The sequence below is a fragment of the Olea europaea genome, chromosome 20, assembly GCF_002742605.1.
Source record: "Olea europaea var. sylvestris chromosome 20, O_europaea_v1, whole genome shotgun sequence".
Classification (NCBI taxonomy): Eukaryota; Viridiplantae; Streptophyta; class Magnoliopsida; order Lamiales; family Oleaceae; genus Olea; species Olea europaea.
In genome coordinates this window covers 12921433-12940274 of record NC_036256.1, presented here as the reverse complement: position 1 = coordinate 12940274, position 18842 = coordinate 12921433, and positions in this window count along the sequence as shown.

Genomic DNA, 18842 nt, shown 5'->3' with positions numbered 1-18842 from the left:
CCCCCCCCCCCCCCCCCCCCTCCCTTTTCCTTTTTGGAGGAATTTTTTACATTCGTAGTTAATGTCAAAAAGAGCTTCTTCTTTTTTTTTTCTTATTAAAAATTCATTCTTAAAATATTTATCTTATTATTGTCACGAATAATATTTGATATAAAGAAGTAAGTAACAGGAAAAGTTAGTCACGCCTTTTACATTACTAACTCACCAAATGGATAATGATGTGGAATATTAAATATGGAGTAAAAACCCTTGAACAATCCCCTGGTTATCCACGGGATTGTGTGGCACCACCCTATTGGGGGGTGTCTGCGGTAGGCACGGCCCTTAAATATGTATGGTTAAACAATTATATGCCATATTTTTGCTCTCTCATTTCTTTCGGTAAAGAAACATTTGTTCTCTTTTTTATATAATTTTTTTCTGAAAACAATTGTTTCTAGTCCTTCATCATATTAATTTCATCATTTTAGTCCTTCATTCTTTATACGTTTTCTCAAATCTTTTAATGGCATTTATTTTACTTTGAATGACTTTTGGGTCCGATTCCCATGTGCTCATGTTTGAAAATGATATGACACTGTCTAATTCAACTTAAGATGAGAAGAAGAAGAACATGATTTTCATTGATTCAATGAGTTCGGCATAGAACAAGGTAAGAGTTGAGCCTATGACACTCGGGGAAGATTCCTCTTATCCCTTGGAAGAAAATGACCTCCTTATAGGCAAACATTAAAGTGGATACCACCCTAATTATGTCAAGCTATGTTAATTTTTCATTAGGAGGCATGAAGTGGTGACCTCAGATTGTAGTGATTGGTGGAGTGGTCGTAGTGGCACAATTCTTGCCTACAGCCTAGGCTCATCATATAGGTTGTCTAATCAACCTTCTCATTGGTTGAGTAGGGCAGCATCGCTATCATAGGGAACAAATCATGTTGCAAGTAATGACGATGACTTATAACACAATGTGGTTCTATATTTGTAACATTTTACTTAATCATAAAATATTCTAATTCAATTACTTATCAGATATTGACATAAATCCATATGTGTCTTTTATTGTATTAATGTTTGTCTTTTGTACTTTCTAATTAGACCATTGCAAGGCTAAGATATACTCTACTAATTTATGTTATAAACTATCAGCTTTCTTTTATATAGTTGTATATTCATAATCGTAGTAGGACAAATTTTGCTAATTTCAATTATTCAAATGATTTAATTGGTGATAAGCAATAGTTGGTATCCAAATCACTATTTCATTATAGTTGGATGCCTTAATTGGTGATACTCAATATTTAGATGACTAATATAAATCTTCTTATAGTTGGAGGACCTATCCAATACTTCTTAGTAGATAGTGGACCAAATAACTATTTTTTTATAGTTGAATGACCAGTTCAGGATTTCTTGAAAGTTGGAGGGTAGAATTAGTGATACTATATAGTATAATGACCATTTTTACAGCTTCAATATAGTTGGAGGATTAATTTGCCAATATGTAGTTGCCGGATGACCAGATTACTATTTCCTAATAATTTGGTTCGCCTAATGTTAGGAAACTAAAATGTGTTCTCATACTAGACCATTACGAACATGGATTATGGCAATATAATGTAGTTGAACTCTTATGTCGATCTCTAATAAACACTAATTTCCTCCTTCAACTGCAGGAAGTTTGAATTTGGTCATCCCACCATACTATAATAGCAATTTTATCCTTAAACTATTAGGAACTAGAATTTGGTCATCCAAATATAATTCAATAGCTATTTCATCTTCCAACTACTAAAAATACGAATTTAGTCATCCAACTATATTTTAACATGATTTTCATCCTTCAACTATTAAGATGTTAGAATTTGGTCATCCAACTGTATTTTAACATTAATTTCATCCTTTAACTATTAGGAAACTCAAATTTGTTCATCCAACTATACTTTAACATCAATTTCACCCTTCAAAAATTAGTTATGAAGTTCATCAAAAATCAACAAAAATACTGTCCATCAAAATTCCTAGATTGCATCAATTTTGTTAGTATAAAGCAAACAATAAAATAAAGATCGAAGTATATTTGACCTAAAATTTAGATTACTAATAAAAATTAAATTGTATATTTTTGCATGGTTGCACTAAGAGAGGCCTATTTTCACTCAATGTTACACAAAGTTTGAACGAGTACCAATCCGACTTTAGCCATCCTATGAAAGTGTGTTTTTTCTTATATACATAAAAAATTCTATTCAAAACATAAATAATATAAATAGACCAACTCTTTTTTTTTTTTTTTTCAATCGTATGACTTAGCTCAGAGAAGAAAGCTAGTTCTTTAGCGAAGAGGTACAATACTCTTCTAAAAAAGCTATCGGAGGTTGATCGCAAATGGGCTAAATATAAAGAGATAAGTAAAGGTGCCAAGGATTTTGCTGCGAAGGAGGCTTCCTTGGTGACTGATACCAAGAAGATTTCATTGGACTAAGACTTGGCCAAGAAAGAGCTCGCAGCCTATATTTTGAGGTCTGATCGCAAATGGGCTAAATATAAAGAGATAAGTAAAGGTGCCAAGGATTTTGCTGCGAAGGAGGCTTCCTTGGTGACTGATACCAAGAAGATTTCATTGGACTAAGACTTGGCCAAGAAAGAGCTCGCAGCCTATATTTTGAGGTCTGAGCATGGCACTTTGCATCTTACAGAGGAGTTTCAATGACTAAGTCTGAGTATGAAGCTGTCCTTATGGAACTCAATAGCACAAAGAATGAGCTAATTAACCATGGTTCGTGAAAGATTAAATATTGAGACAAAATTAACTGATGTGGAGTCTAGTCTTTCTAAAGCAACTGCTTACGAGGCGAAGCAAGTTGAGGATGCTATGCAGTACGAGGAAAATAAAATGCTTGATATTATCAAAAGCTTCCACCCAAAGCCGGTCCTGTGATTCTCGAGCCTGAGACAAAGTCTGGAAATTATGCCCCCTGGCGAAATCAACGTAAATGCAAGCTTCAACAATGGTATTATGCAACTCATTACTAACTTGAAAAACTAACATTAAAACAACAACCAAATATATTATAGAAAATTATCCAATGATAAAGTATCATGTAGCATTATGTAAATCATTATGTAGGCCTTGATGTACATGTAACATGCTCCAAAGCAAAATAAGTACAAAGCAGATTTCTACTAAAAAAATTTGCCACCTGCCACAACATACCACCACAACTACATCGACCCAAACCCATCAACCTTCCTTCAATCACACATCTAAGAGCACTGCTGTAGCCACAAAACTACCAACCAGAATTGAAAACTTGCCCCACAATGTCTTTACAAAGATTGAAATAAGAAGTTCAAACAAAATGTATTATGGATCTACCTCAGTAACTATGAATTAAACTAACGCATGCCAATTGAATATCATCAAAAAATGAACATCAGAGTTTATTTTCCCTTTCCCTTTTCTTCAGTAACTAAGAACACAAATATTACAAATCATAATACAAAACGGAGAACTGAAATTCTTCACAGAAACAAATCTGTGAAAACTTCAAATAAAGGTAGCACAAAAAGGCCCATCTTACAGATATTGTTACTTGCTCTTCAACCAGCTAGGTGGCTCAAAGACTTATTGAACATCGTGTGCCACATGTAAGCCCGGGACAGCACCATTTCAATATCCATTTCATTCCAGTTCTGAGTTGGAAGGTGCTGAAAAAACATGACCATATCCTGAAATTCAAGCTCCTGGAGCTTCTCTGATCACTAGAAATATATAATTAACTTCAATTTCCAACTCTTTGACAGTGATAATCATACAAAAGATCAAATATTACCGAGTCAATATTTAATTATGCTGAGTAAAACTATAAGAGGAAGAAAAAAAATGCACATGAGGTAGGTATGGTTTTAAGCATTAGTTGGAATGACCACTGAAATTATGAAATTCCATCAACTATATAGCAAGTTATGTGTTATTCAATTTCAAAGACATGTGAGAAATCAAATATTACCGTTAAAAGAAAGCTTGCAAATATGTACACGAGGAAATCTTGCAACGCATCTCCTTCTGCAAGATATGTGTCCCACAAGTGGGTTACAAGATGAAAAGGAATCTACAGAGTATATAAATCCATCAGGTATTCAGGATTCTTTTTCCTATGAAAACTGTCGATATCGATTTCACAACTCAAATACAATCCAAGAACTACCTCCGATAGCTCGGCTCCGGCTGTTAGTTGTTACAGCATTCTTGATTCTCTGAAGTCCGAACCAAGAATCACGGAGTCAGAACCTTCCAATTTCCAATTTCCACTACAATTTGAGCCTTAATACACTTCTGACTTCTCTCTAAATTGTTCAACCAAACCGAATTTCTATAATTGCCAAAATATGCATAGCTTTCGCTCTCTATGTGAGTGTGCTGTGTGCGCGGGCGAGACACAGACTCGAGGCTTTAGCGAACTGCGAATCCAAGTAGCCAATTAATCAAGCGAGAAAATATGGGATTCTTTCTAGAAGGCTGGAGCTCTGGAGTCTAGAGACTAGCAGCGAAAGTAGGAGAAGTCGAGCGAGAGAGATGGGACTCAGTCACTCAGATGGAAGCGACGAAGCTTTTGGGAAAAATGGATTTCAATTTAGGAATTTTGGGGAAAATGGATAATGAATCAAGATACGGGCTTGAGCTTCAGAGGTTTGGGCCATTGTTCAAAGAAAAAAATTAAAAAAAGAGGCTCCCTTAGATTTTAAGCCATTGTTCAAAGAAAAATAAAATAAAATTGGGCCAGCAATATGAGGCCTCCTTAGATTTTGGGCCTGAGGCCCCTCTAGGCAAGACCGGGCCTGCTTCTACCCCTAATAGAATATGAACATTTTGGAAGCTCACGAAGATGATGTCTAAGAATGTGGTAAGCTCCCTAAGGTTCCTCTATTGGGCTCTTGGACCCCGAACACTCCATCCCTTCTAGGATTTTTCTCAACCTGTGGACTCCTGACTATCCCCAACTAGGAACATGGTAAGCATCTTGACACTTCTCTTCCGGCTTTTTCAAAAGCAAGGGTACCCTTGGGGAGCGAAGCTCAAGTTAACCAGGTTGATATGCCTTTAGGAAATTTTTAGTCCCTAGTTAATTAAAATAGCTTATTTTTGTCTTTTTGTGTAATGATATCGATTCTTCATACCTTGTTTGTATAAATTGCTCTTTCTTGGCAATTTTATTAGTTAAATATCGTTTTTCATGTTGTACGAATTCGTTCATTTAACATTCTTTGAATCTGTGTCGTTTTACTTGTTTTCATAACTCTTTAAATCTGTGTCGTTTTGCTTGTTTGTCATTTTAGTTATCTTTCGCATAGATGTATTTATAATGAGTACTAACTTTTCATTTTGAGCAAATAAAACTTTATTAGTTTATCGTAACAACTTATGCAATGCGGATTATTATCCTTTTCCTTGTTGTGGCTATTTTCATACATTAGTAATTCACGCGCCACTTATAGTATGTCATGACATTTGAAAGTTAATGAACGTAGCCTAGTCCTTTTTGATAATAATTTCCTTTTGGGGTGAAAATTAATCCGCGAATTTCTTTGGCACGGTAATCATGGCCTTTAGTTGAAATTCCTTCAACGGAATAGACCTTGGCCGTGAGTTTAGATTCCTGTGGCGGGATATCCTTCGCCTTTAACGGGAATTTCTTTGGCGGAGTTAGACTCGCTCTTTGGCTATCTGGCGTGACCGGCCTCACCTTTTGCTATCGATCCTCATTCCTGTGACGTTTTTCAGGTGCAGTTCTTTCTTCGTTTGTTTTCATTGCTCATGGTTTCTGTTCGCGAAATTATTTCTTTCGATTTTAAACCACCGCAAGTGTACGGTTCGTTAACAAGTAATAAAGTGGGTTCAATGAGTCCGAATATCGTCCCACAGAGATTTATTAGTTCAAATTTTATCTACCTTAGCCTTCACCGAAACTAAATTACCAAAATGGATGTAGACCTAATTGAGCCTCAATTGTGCAATTTTTGACTTATGATTAAATTGAAATTAATATGCAAAACAATAAATTAAACTCGAGAATGAAATCTAAAAGTTGAGAATGCACTTGTTATAATTATTGGGAATGAAATACGCTATGATCACGAATTCCCATGCAATTATCAATTTAAACCCTAGTTTCACAATATGATAACACATTTCGATTTTGACGAATCAATGTTCCTAAGTCTATTCAATACTCTCTCTCGAGATGTATCAAACCTATTTCTACACACCACCGGTCTATATTTCTATGACAAGAGTATATGTAAAAATGCATGAAATTTTATGAACAATTAAAGATTCACATAGATTATAGCAGTATATTTCTATCCACTATCGGACCCTACGATGATTTATACTATGTCAAATTCATTCCAATTTTCTCGAATGCAAGAATAAATCACTTAAATTCACACAATTATAACTCTTAATTGCAGAAACATTTTATTGCATATAAATCATTCAACATAATAGAAATTGTGTTTTATATCAAATTGCAAAACTAGAATATTAAACTTCAATTCACATGGTTCATCGATCTCCTAGTATAAATAAATCTAGCCTAGTATGCTCAAAATAACAAAATACATCAAAGTTTGTATATAAGACATCACCGGGTTGAATAAATCTTGAAGTTCTTCATGTCAATCTTTGTTCTTGCGCTCAAATCCTCTTCAAGAGTTGTTTTTTGGCCTCCAATTACGTTCTCCGCGTCTCTGGAATGTTTTTGGTATTTATATGCCGTGGAAAATTAGGTTACCATAGGTCTTTCAGTCGTATAAGGAAAGAAAATTTTTGCGCCAAATTTGTACCATGCGACTGCATGGTTTTGATCCGTGCGGCCGCATGGTTTTCACCTTTTTTTTATTTTTAAACCCTGCATCACTTCGTGCGGCATTATCTCAAAATGTCATCAATTTGTATTCGGCACACTCAATTTCTTGATTTGTTCATCGGGTCAACTTTTGAGTAATTGCATCTTGGTCCTTGAACTTTCACTTTGTGTCATTTTAGTCCTTTTTCACGTCTTTTCTCGTGTATTTCACCATGCCCATCGGTGTTACCTACAATTCACAAATATAATAAAATTAAGTCACAATTCAATCATTTTATTCATAATTAAGCCATGTTTGTGACCTAAATAAGTGTGCAAAATCACACTTATCAGTTTCCCAAGTACATGTTATGCTATCTTTACTAGTGGGCAAAATTTTCACCTTACCCTTTATAGTAACGGATACTTACTTTCCTAAACAAGAATTTTTCAAGCAGGTATTTCTTTCTCCTTTCCCATCTCTATTACCAGGAGAATTTATTTCTTTGGAACCAAATCCTTTTTTCTGGTGACATCCTTCACGATTTTCACTGTTAGTACCCTAGGGTGCCAACCCTGCATGTGACTCGAATGATTAAGCTTGCAAGAGTTTAAACCTGATTCCTTAAAATCATTTGATTTAGGAGTCATTGGCCTAAAGTTTGCAATATGAGTCATTTAGAAAGCTTAATGGAGAGATATATGAACAAAGGGTGATTAAAAGAATAAAATTATATCTAAAAAAAAATGGACGTCACATGCCTTGATTAAGTCACGAAAACTTTGTTTTAGAGCATTATACCTTTTGATAAGGAGTTAGTAACTTGGTTGATTCTTGCAGGTTGAAGCAATCAAAAATAAGAAGAACCCTCATTTATTAATATGTTAAACTAAAATTAGTAAAATCTAACCAAATTGAGTGCTGTAAGAAACTAGTATTAAAAATCCACCTTAGATTATACCATTGGGAAGAGAAAAGAAAACAAGTTTTGGGCGTGTGAATCACACGAGTGAAGTAAGGAAGTATTTGACTTTTAACGTCGAGAATTGAATCAACTTATTATTGTATAGCATTACACTTAACTCTCTCTCCACACACACACCCGTTTTGCATTGAATAGGTGAGAATTTAACTTGTGCATTATAACTTTGAAGTATTTCATGATATTGATACTATATTTTTATCATGAGCTATAAAGGCAATATATCTAACGAAATTTGTTCTTACGTGATTTTTTTGGTTTAATTGAGTTTGTGTTCATTCCTTATTTTCTTTAGTTTGGTGTTTGCTCAATGACAAGCAAAATATTAAGTTTAGGGGCTTATTTGATGAGTGCTCTGCACTTATGATATTTATGCTACTTAATTCATTATTTTGCTACTCTTGAGAGTGTTTAAGATGTGTGTTTGATGTTGTGTTATAGGTTGATGAAATTAAAAGAAATAAGCAAACGTTGAAAAAAATTGAAGAAATTGGCCAAATTGTAAGAGATCTAAAGTTTGGGGACTAAAATGTAAATAATCAAAAGTTGTGTTGAATCTCGAAATGAAGATCCAAGAGCACTAGGAGTCAATTGGATGAAGAAAGAGATCAAAGTTATCAAATTTAGTTGAAGTATGATTGCATATCGACTTCCGACCGAAAAAGTTATGCTCCGGATTTTCAATATCACATTGAGACTCATTTTTAACATAACAAACAATCGAATTGGAGAATAATGTCTAAAACAAAGTTATATCTCTTTGCGCTATCGTTCTAATGTATCTTGAATCACTTCAATCGGTTATCAAGAGAAAAGGTTATGCTAAAAACACTGAAAGATGTGCACTCTGTCTTTTCGGCCGAATCAGGCACCGCAGTGCCCGTTTGACTGAAAATCAACAACAAGGAGGGCGCTGAGCCACCAAATATGCAGGAAAAGAATTTTTGTTATTTTTGGACTCTTTTTTTAGCCCAACTCTATCCTAATTCGTCTAAAAACTTCAAGGTACTATAAATACCATTAAAAATACTTATTTTCTCCAACAATTGAAGGAGTCAAGATTGAAGAATTCAACCACACAATTTAAAGGAGGCAAAAATTGAAGACATCAAAGGGAGGCAAGAACAACATCAAGGAAGAAGATTGAAGATCTATCCAAAAGACTAGTTTTTTCTATCATTTTCCTTACGTTATTTATTATAAATTGTATGACTTTCATGTTCCATATCATGAACTAAATAATTTATCTAGAGTTTGATGTAGCCAAACTTGATTTTATGGTTTGATGATTTTATAATTATTGCTTTTGATTTTCCCACATATATTTAATTGTGTCATAATTTTAATACTTTCAATTACCTTATCAATAATTGAATGAATAGATGTTAGTCAATTTTGACACTCAAGAGAGGGAAATTTAGGCATGATCATAAGATTGATACAATATAGATATTATGAGTTTTGAGAGAAAGTATAAAATCTGTTAAGCTTACTCCATAAAAGAATTGAGACTTTTATAAATTCTTGATTTTCAATTTGAAATAGAGATATTAGAACTGAAATCAATGATTAATTTTTAGTCGGCACTCGAGAGATGGGAGAGGAATATATTAGAATTCTTGCTTTTAAATATGAAAAAATTGACTGGAATAATTGAAAATCGTTGAATCATAATTGAGAGTAAGGTGAAATCAATCCCCAGGCCTTTTCATATTGATAATTTGCATTCATCAATTTTGCCACAACGAATCACATTACATTAGTTTAAAACATTCATTCATGTGAATAAAGTAGAAATTACACAATTATAGTACTTAGTGATAATTAAATTATAATCTCTGTGGGTTCGACACTCTTAACCTCCATACTATATTACAAAACATAACATGTACACTTGCGGTATAAATCACGTTGCATAAAACGTGTGGCACCAAACATTGAAAGTTGTCAAGCAAAAAAAAATTATACCTATACAATCGCATAGGGTCAATTTAATGCGACTGCATTATGCCTCCAAAGCTTTCGGGACCAGTTATGATCTCTTCTATGCGACCGCTTCCATTTATGCTATTCGACTGCATAGTACTTTTTGGAAGCGAGATTTTATTTCATTTTCCAATTGAATCCCTACTTTGATAACAATCTTTTGAGCATCCTTTAAATACCATAATTCGTTGAAAACGTAGGAGACTCCCCTAGACCTAAAAGTTCATAGATTGAACATATTTTAGAGGCGAAGAACGAGGCTAGATCATCAATGTCAAGGGAATTATGCAAGATTCTCAAATATTATCATCCAAAATCAAGATTTCATTCAAGAAAGTGGATTTCTCTACCTTCTTTCATATTTCTTTAATTCGGATGATATCTTTTCATTATTTCTTGTATAATTTAATAATTAGGACAGTTGGCTTGGTTTTTTCTTTGTATCTTTTCATTATATCTTGATGTCACTATACTTCGAATTTGATAAAAGTTTTTGAACTAGATATTAGACCTTATTCATCGTAGGAACAATAAACTCGAAACTTACTAATTTATATTACTTGTTAACGATCCCATATACCTGCGGGTTTTTCTACAAACAGTGTCTTCAGTAGGATTTTACATCATCATCCTTCGATTCTCTAGGATTTCCACTACTTGGATCTCATTCAATATATATAATATCTATTAATTGGGAGAACGAATATGGATACCTTTTTAGTGGCTTATAGCCAGAAGGAAGTGTTCATTAGTAAGGCATTTCTTACTTTCTTATTTAGAGTAATTTTGCTAGCATGCATTTCAACTTAAAACCTTGTACAGTAACTCTTAAGGGATTTTCCTTCCCTTTCCTTGATATTATTTAACCTCGTATCCGGTTGTTTTATTCCGAAGCCTACTTGTTGATGAGAAAGCCAATTACTGGTTGAATCAGCTGATAATTGATACATCACACACTTCTTTTCATATTTGCTCTGTCGCAGATTGGTATTCAAGTCTCTACTGCATACTAACATCATAGGAACTGCTATAGTTCTCCACCATTCGTTTCCTTCAATGGTTACACTTCCAGGCATGCAAGTTTACCTTGTTCACCAATCTACTTATAAAGGACTTGCTACTTTGCGATTTTTTTCCACCTTCTGTTAGAGCAACACCATAACTCCTTGACATCTGAAAATCGCTATTGTTCTTTGCAATAAAACTGGCATCAAACTCTGACTTTTTTGCTAGCCTTAGTGTTGCCAACTTTAACTTGGATTCCCGTACTTTGCGTGAAGATATGCATTTTTTGCTGCCAAAAGGTAGTTATCTGCCATCTCATAGATCGCTTCTGCAGTATGCATTTCTTACTGCTAATGATAGAGTTGAATAGGAGAAATATCCGCCTGAGATCTTGCCTTCATTTTCTCCCACTCTCTTTGGATTAGCTTCGCTTTTGACTAAATCTCCTCTGTTTCAGCATTTAATGTCTTGATTACTTCTAAATCTGCACCTACTTTACTCATCTTTCATATTCTAATGTTTTCTAGATTCTGATAGAGAAATTTGTAATTTTCTTTGTTCAGAATTTCCTATAGACGAGTCAACTTGTTGATGATAGAAATCTGATCAACAGAACCTCTCATCTAACTAGAGCTTTCACCTCAAAATTCCACTGGTTTTGATGCTTAAACTGGAGCTAGAGATGAAATGACTATTTGAGAGTGAGATATTTGAATTGCATGAATTTCTCTTCAAATGGGGGTATTTATAAAAAAATTTCTAATGCTTAAGGGTAATTTGGTTATTTTGAGAGGATGACAGATGGCGGCTCCTCAATGGCTTATTAATAGCTAATTCTGTTACAAGTGTCACGGTTTATGTGCATCTTGACAGCCTGTGACCAACCTAGACAGAGGACTGGTTCTCATTTTTGTTATGCCGATCTCTCACGTCTTCCTTTCACTCGCATATTGCTATATGCTTCGTGGAGGATGCGGTAGAGTTCACACATCGAGCTTCTTGGATTAACATTGATTTCATAAAGATTGATAGCCAAAATTACATGAGCAGCAGCCAACGATGGACCCTTGGAAGTGGGGGTCTACACAATAGCGGACGTAGACATTTGAAATTATTAGGACACGATCAAACTTATTAAAAAGTTATTAAAAAATTATATATAATACATGAACTCATACAGGTGATCATTGTCATAGATTCCACAAATCTCATTTATATGATAAATAACAATTCTCAAAAAATTCCAACAAATCTTACATATATGATAAATAACAATTTCCAAATAATTTTCAAATTAAATATCGCAAATGAAAAAATAATCTCAACTCTCATTCCTTCAATTATTCGGTCATCGCTGTAACTCTATTCTAATAAAAAAGTCCAACCATCGTTACTGTTCAAATCTGATTTTTGGCTCAATAAAATTGAAATAAAATAACTTAAAAGTTGGTGGGTCACTTGACCCACTAGGACCATGAGTAGGTCGTCTACATATGGAGCAAATGCAAGCCGAGGATCCTTGTCTTTTTTATGCTATCCAATCAATGGCGGACCGCCCTAACTGGATTCGTCGAAACAATTCTGTTAGAATTCTTTTACTTTGAAAAGACAAAGTAAGAAACAAACAGAAAAGTTGAGTGATTGATTTGTAATAAAATAAATGAAACCAACAAAGCATTCTTAATTTTAACCCCAGAAACATCTATTAATAAAAATGCACAATCTTATACAAAACTGAAAAAATAAACCGTACTCAAACTTTTCCAATAAATTGAAGTACTAAAACCAGAAAGAAAAATTGGGAAATATGACACAAATTTAGGGCTTTAGAGGAGTCCCAAGAGCCGACGAGTGATACCGAGCCATAAACATGGGATATGATATCACCACTGAGCTTATAATTTTCCATACTGAGAGAAACATAGAGTTGACCACCGGCTTGGTCTCTCTCTTCACTGCCATGGGAGCTGTCGACCTACTATTGGGATTTCTCGATGCGCCAGAACCCATTTTCAGATTAGTTACAGAGTGAGAAAATTTTTATAATGATCAAATTTTTATTCAAATTTTTACTGAAAATAATAAATGCGTGCATGTGTGTGAGTGAGTGGGTGAAGAAAGAGATTGCGATCGAAATTTGAGGAAATACGAAAAGTATGGCAATAAGATTTGAGTGGAATCGCGGTGGGGACGACAAAGTGAAACTATTTCATTTCTTTTTTCAATATTCCAAGGATTTTTATTTTTTTTCAAAATTTTAACCTTGGTCAAAGCACTTCTTTGTTTTTCTAAGGTTCTTTTGGTAGGTTTTTGAAAAATTAAATTTAATATGTTTGAATGTTTTGAAAGCACTTGTCGAATTAGAAGAATTTTTAGAGCAACTTGGCTATATCAAAAGATGAAGAATGCTAAACAGTTTATTAATTATTTTTGGAAAAATTGCAGTCGAGGTAATAAACCTTTCGTTTATTAGCACACTTTGCCCAAACCTTTCATTTGTGCCACTAGAGGTACCAAACCTTTCAAAAATTCGCACATGAAGTCCAAATGGATGGAAACCGTTAGTTGACCAATAAAATTAAACATTGACCAATTTTTGACCAATTGAAAAGGGTAAAAAGGTAAAAGTTACTTAACCCTATAATAAAACAATTAAAATAAATAACTAAAACATAAAAAAAATACTATTCATCTCCTTCTTCACCCACCCCACCCTACCCCCACCCCTCTGGTGTAGTCTTCTTCTCCGGCTCTATACTTCCAGCACTTCCTCCTCCACCACAACCGTCGGCACCACCACCTCCTCCACCAGCTCTATCAGTCTCCATTTGACTCCACAAAATCAAAACACTTAGGGGGGTGTATTCAATTGGAATTTTTAAAAATTTTTGGAGATTTTTTTAAGTGGGTGACTTTTGTGGACTTTGTGAAATTTTAAGTAATTTTTATGGATTTGGTAGGAATTAGTAAAAGTTTTTCCTGGATTTGTGGAGACTTTTACTAAAGACTTTTGAGGAATTTTTTTTTTTAAAGGAAATATGCTTTTCACAGTGTTAAATGTGAGATATCGAGGAATATTTATGAGAATTCACAATAATCACTTAAAAACGAATCTTTGAAATTAGAGGGAGAGATAGAGATCAACTAGTGAAAATTTACCATAACCTGATTTGAAGAAAATTCATAGCAAAGATTCAAAGAAATACCTAATTGGAAGAGATAGAGGAAAAACCTAGAGGGAAATAAGAATAACATACTCTTTTTAGAAGTCTCTCTATGGATGAGAGATTTTGGGAGAAAAATTCTATTTATATTTTCTATTAAAAAGTCTCTGAAAGTCCAAGAAATTTTAAATTCCCCAAAAGTCCCTCTAAATTGAATACCCCAAAACTTGTAGAGACTTCTAAAAAGTTTCAATTGAATACCCCGTAACTTCTGGAGATTTTTTAAAAGTCTATAAAAGTCTCTATTGAATACATACAAACTTTTAGAGAGTCTCTAAAAGTTTCAATTGAATACACCCAAAGTTTTTAAATCTCTAAAAGTCTTTAAAAGTCTCGATTAAATACACCCCCCTTACTTCCTCTCCAATATATAAAACCGAATCAAAACAAGCCAAGGTTTATACAGATCCCCAAATTCCAAATAACCAAAATTGAAATAAAACCCACAAAAATACAAATAGAATTACTTGATTAAACTCTCTAAAATCTAGGGTTTGCAAATGGGAGTATTGAAAAAAGTGTCTGCATATAGGAAACACTATGAAAGAGTTATCCTTTCTCTCTCTACATAATTCATATGTGCTGTGAGATTTGTAGAATACCCCAAAAAAACAATTAATACTCCCAATAACAAAATGAAAAACAATACCCTTTCTCTCTCTAATCCAATGCATTATTTCTTTTTCTCTCTCTAAATTTCTTTCTTTCTCTACGAAATTTTGTTGGTTTTTCTTTGAAAATTCATCTCTTTTCTACCAGAAGTGGGGTGTGATGGGGTGCGATGGGGTGCGGAGGTTGAAGAAGAAGGGGGTTGCTTAATTTTTGTTTTTCGTTTTGGATGGAGTGGGAGTAGGGTGGCTTGCGGGTGGGGGCGGGGTGAGTGAAGAAGGAGATGAATAGTATTTTTTTTTTTATGTTTTTGTTATTTATTTTAATTGTTTTATTATAGGGTTAAGTAACTTTTACCTTTTTACCCTTTTCAATTGGTCAATGTTTAATTTTATTGGTCAACTAACGGTCAAACGGACGATTTCCATCCATTTGGACTTCAGTTGCGGATTTTTGAAAGGTTTGGTACCTCCAGTGGCACAAATGAAAGGTTTGGGCAAAGTCTACTAATAAACGAAAGGTTTGGTACCTCGACTGCAATTTTTCCATTATTTTTTATGCCCCTTGCTTTTCTATGAATGTCATGTCAATTCTTTTTTTATGGGAGCAACTTGATACACTCCGTCCTGTGTAGCACTATTGGACTCAAACGTGGCACGCGCCGATAATAAATACCAAATAAAAGTCGAATCCACCATCAAGGCTACAAGTACAATATACAACTTTTTATACATCATTTTTTAACAGAATTTCGACATTATCTCTCCTATAAATAGGACTAACCAACTTGTGATCAATTATATACAAATCCCAAATTATAACACAACACAATAGAAATAAGCCGAAATCTCAACTTTTACCAAAAAGTAACATGAAATATATATATATATACAAAATACATAGTGAGCCCCCTAACCATTTAAAAGTGATGCAAAATCACATCTAGAGATGAATATACATCTCAAAACACTAACTACATGTCTATGAAGTGAGTCATACTAACAAACTCTGTCATGTGACTCTGACTCCAAAATCAAGGCTTAACTCCCAAAGATGCCTAAAAACTCAGCTACTGCCTAATAAGAAAAATGTGGAAAAATATATAAATCGATAGTTCAGTGAGTGGAGAAGTTCGAAAATAAATATACTTTTCCATTTAATATTTTTATCAAAAGTCGAATTCATATCATTGAATAATTTACAAGATAATATCATATAATTATAGTCAAAACATGAGACGTCCACATAATGTCATAAAATATCATCTCAAATCATGATATAAATATAAACTGGTAATTATACTATAATCTCATCACATCAAATGTGCTAGAAAAATCCACCAAAAATATACACTTTGACTGAAATATGTAATCCGCCGCTCGAGCTAAAAACTTTCGTCAAGGGTCTTTGGTCCCCTCCGTGAACGAAAGTCGATCTCAAGATCTCTAGGAATCAATTTTAGAACACGGCCAAGGCTCCTTTATGAAATATATGTACACGATTAAGACCAATCTCAGGTCAAGACCCTTCCATGTAGGATAGAACATGGCCAAGGCCCCACTGCGAACTAAAAGAAGTATATAATCATAGGTACTTTTCTGGCCGATTTCAATATTACATGTCTTACATACCAAAAAAATCTCAATATCACATGTTTTACATACCAAGTCACAAATGTGTCATAAATAATTTTTGAGATTCCACATGTATCATAATAAAAGAGATTTATATAATAATCATATAATCGAACACATAATTGCACATACTTTAATAATATACTTAATTTATAAATACTTTAAAAATATTTATATTTTTGCGCTCACAGAACTATATACGCCAAAATCAACTCGGTTGGTAAGCTGTCCCGATATTCTTATCGTCGGTTGAAATATGATATAATTTTTAAATCAATAATTAACTATTTTAAGTAATTTCAATAATTGAATAAGTGATACCCAAATTTAATCATTTCACATTTAGGCGATTTCTAAAGTCTCTTTAATCACTAAAACTAATTTTTCTTTCATTTAACTTAATTTCATAACTTATATACTTAACTCCTTCAATAAAATTGAATTTAATCTAACAATCTAACAGGTATAAAATTAAACATAACTTGACAATAAGTATATTTTTATTTACCTTTGAAATTGAAGAATTCAGGCTTAATAGTAGAAAGTACTTAATTCCTAGCAACGTTGGCCAACTTTGCTTCTTTTTTTTTCTACCTCTCTCTCTCTCTCTCTCTCTCTCTCTCTCTCTCTTCCCCCTTTCTTTTCTCTTTCTGTATCGTTCTCTCTTTGTGGTAATATGTGTGTAGAAATGGATTGATATAGATTAGGATTGAATTAAATGATTTCCACCACCTGACTTTTTGTTTTATCCTTTTTCTTTTTTTTTTTAAAGTTTAGTTTGACTTTTCAACTCATAAAGTTATTTCACAACTTGACTCTAGCAAATAAGATGTTAGAAAATGTATTTTTCTAACTATTAATTGATAACAGTCATGCTACATAAACAGATTCAATGATAGAGTTAAAAAACAAGGACACAAATGACACAACATCGTTGAATTGTTTGAAAAGAATAAGAAAAAGGTTGCTCACACAGATCCTAACAATTCAACACCAGTCAAAGCACTTGTTTGTAATTCCTGTTTGAGTAGAATTATTGATTTGATAATGATTTGATTTTTCTTTAAAACATTCGAATTGACATTAGTTGATTCTATCAAAATAGAAGCGAATGTAATTGGAATGAAGGATTGTCGTGCAAAAATAAATACAGGCAACACTAATGACTCGAATATGTCTAGATAAAGAAACGAATAAATTAATATTTTGATATTAAAATTTGATAATTATCTAAATAAACAAGCATTTGTTTTACGGGACTGGGCATGAAATTTCTTGGCAACAATTTAGAGCGTTGCTTTAAAAGAAAAGAGTGCAATGTCAATAACCTTATGCCTAAAATGTTTATGAGTATTGAACTTATAATTTTCATCATTTAAAGTTATTTTCTAGTCATCTCAACGTAGGAACGGTAGGGTTTAGATCTCGATACTTTAAAATCGTGTGAAACCGAACCCAACTAATTTATACAATTGAAAAAAGAAAAAAAAAATCCAATTACAATGAAAAAAAGTCTAAATCATTAACTTCATCAATATTTATCACTCTCCATGATCAAACAGTTTGAACTATTAGGGAGTAAAATAAGGCTTAAATAGCATCGAATATTGCAAAGTTTTCAAAATATGAGACATCGTAAAATTCAGTTGTCTAAATTTACAATTACAGAGTGAGGTTGTATTATATATTTTTTTTAGTATTTTGGGTTCTATTGAACTATATTTTCATCTGTATATAATTTTTATGTTTACTAACATTTACATATATATTGAATAATTTTTAATATTATTTAATAAAATTTTAATAAACGACCGGCCACTGGTTGGACTGGGCTTTTACGATCGTTGATTGTTAATGGTCAGTAGTCAAAGTCAACTTCCCCTTAACTGAACGTTCACGATGGATTCGCTCCTGTATACAACATGATTTGGATAATGCACACGGATACATTTTTTGGGGCAATTCAACTTCTATGACGAATTATAAGTACTTTGGAGACACGATAGCATTTAACACTATGTATATGACTAACCGTTATAGCTGTTCCCTTAGCTCCATTTACAAGACTGAACCATCATGGATAAACAGTGTTGTATTGTTGTGCATTGCTCTTCAGTGAGTCTGAGTACTCGTTTGTTTGGGGATTTGAGACTTGGCTTGATGCAATGTCTGGTTGAGAATGTGGCTAATCAGGCCACAATAATTAATGGTACAGAAGTGGACATCCTAATAACTTAAGCATGTAAATTAGCACTCATTGAATAAAAATAAAGGTTCAATAAATTCTTTCATATTTGGTAAAGCTAATAGGATAGATTAAAGAGAGTTTTGACTTTTGATGATGATTTTGAAGGACATAATCGTGTGTGAGGATTTAACTTTGTAGCAATGTGATTCTTATGTAAAATTATTGATTCATATGCTGCCTAATATAAGTTTGTTGGGACTAAGTACAAGTTTTGTGAGATAGCTCTCTCGTATTCAATGTTAATGACTCATGGATTTTTGCCTCGGCATATCAAGTTCGACTTCCCCCTAAGTGGAAGTACGACA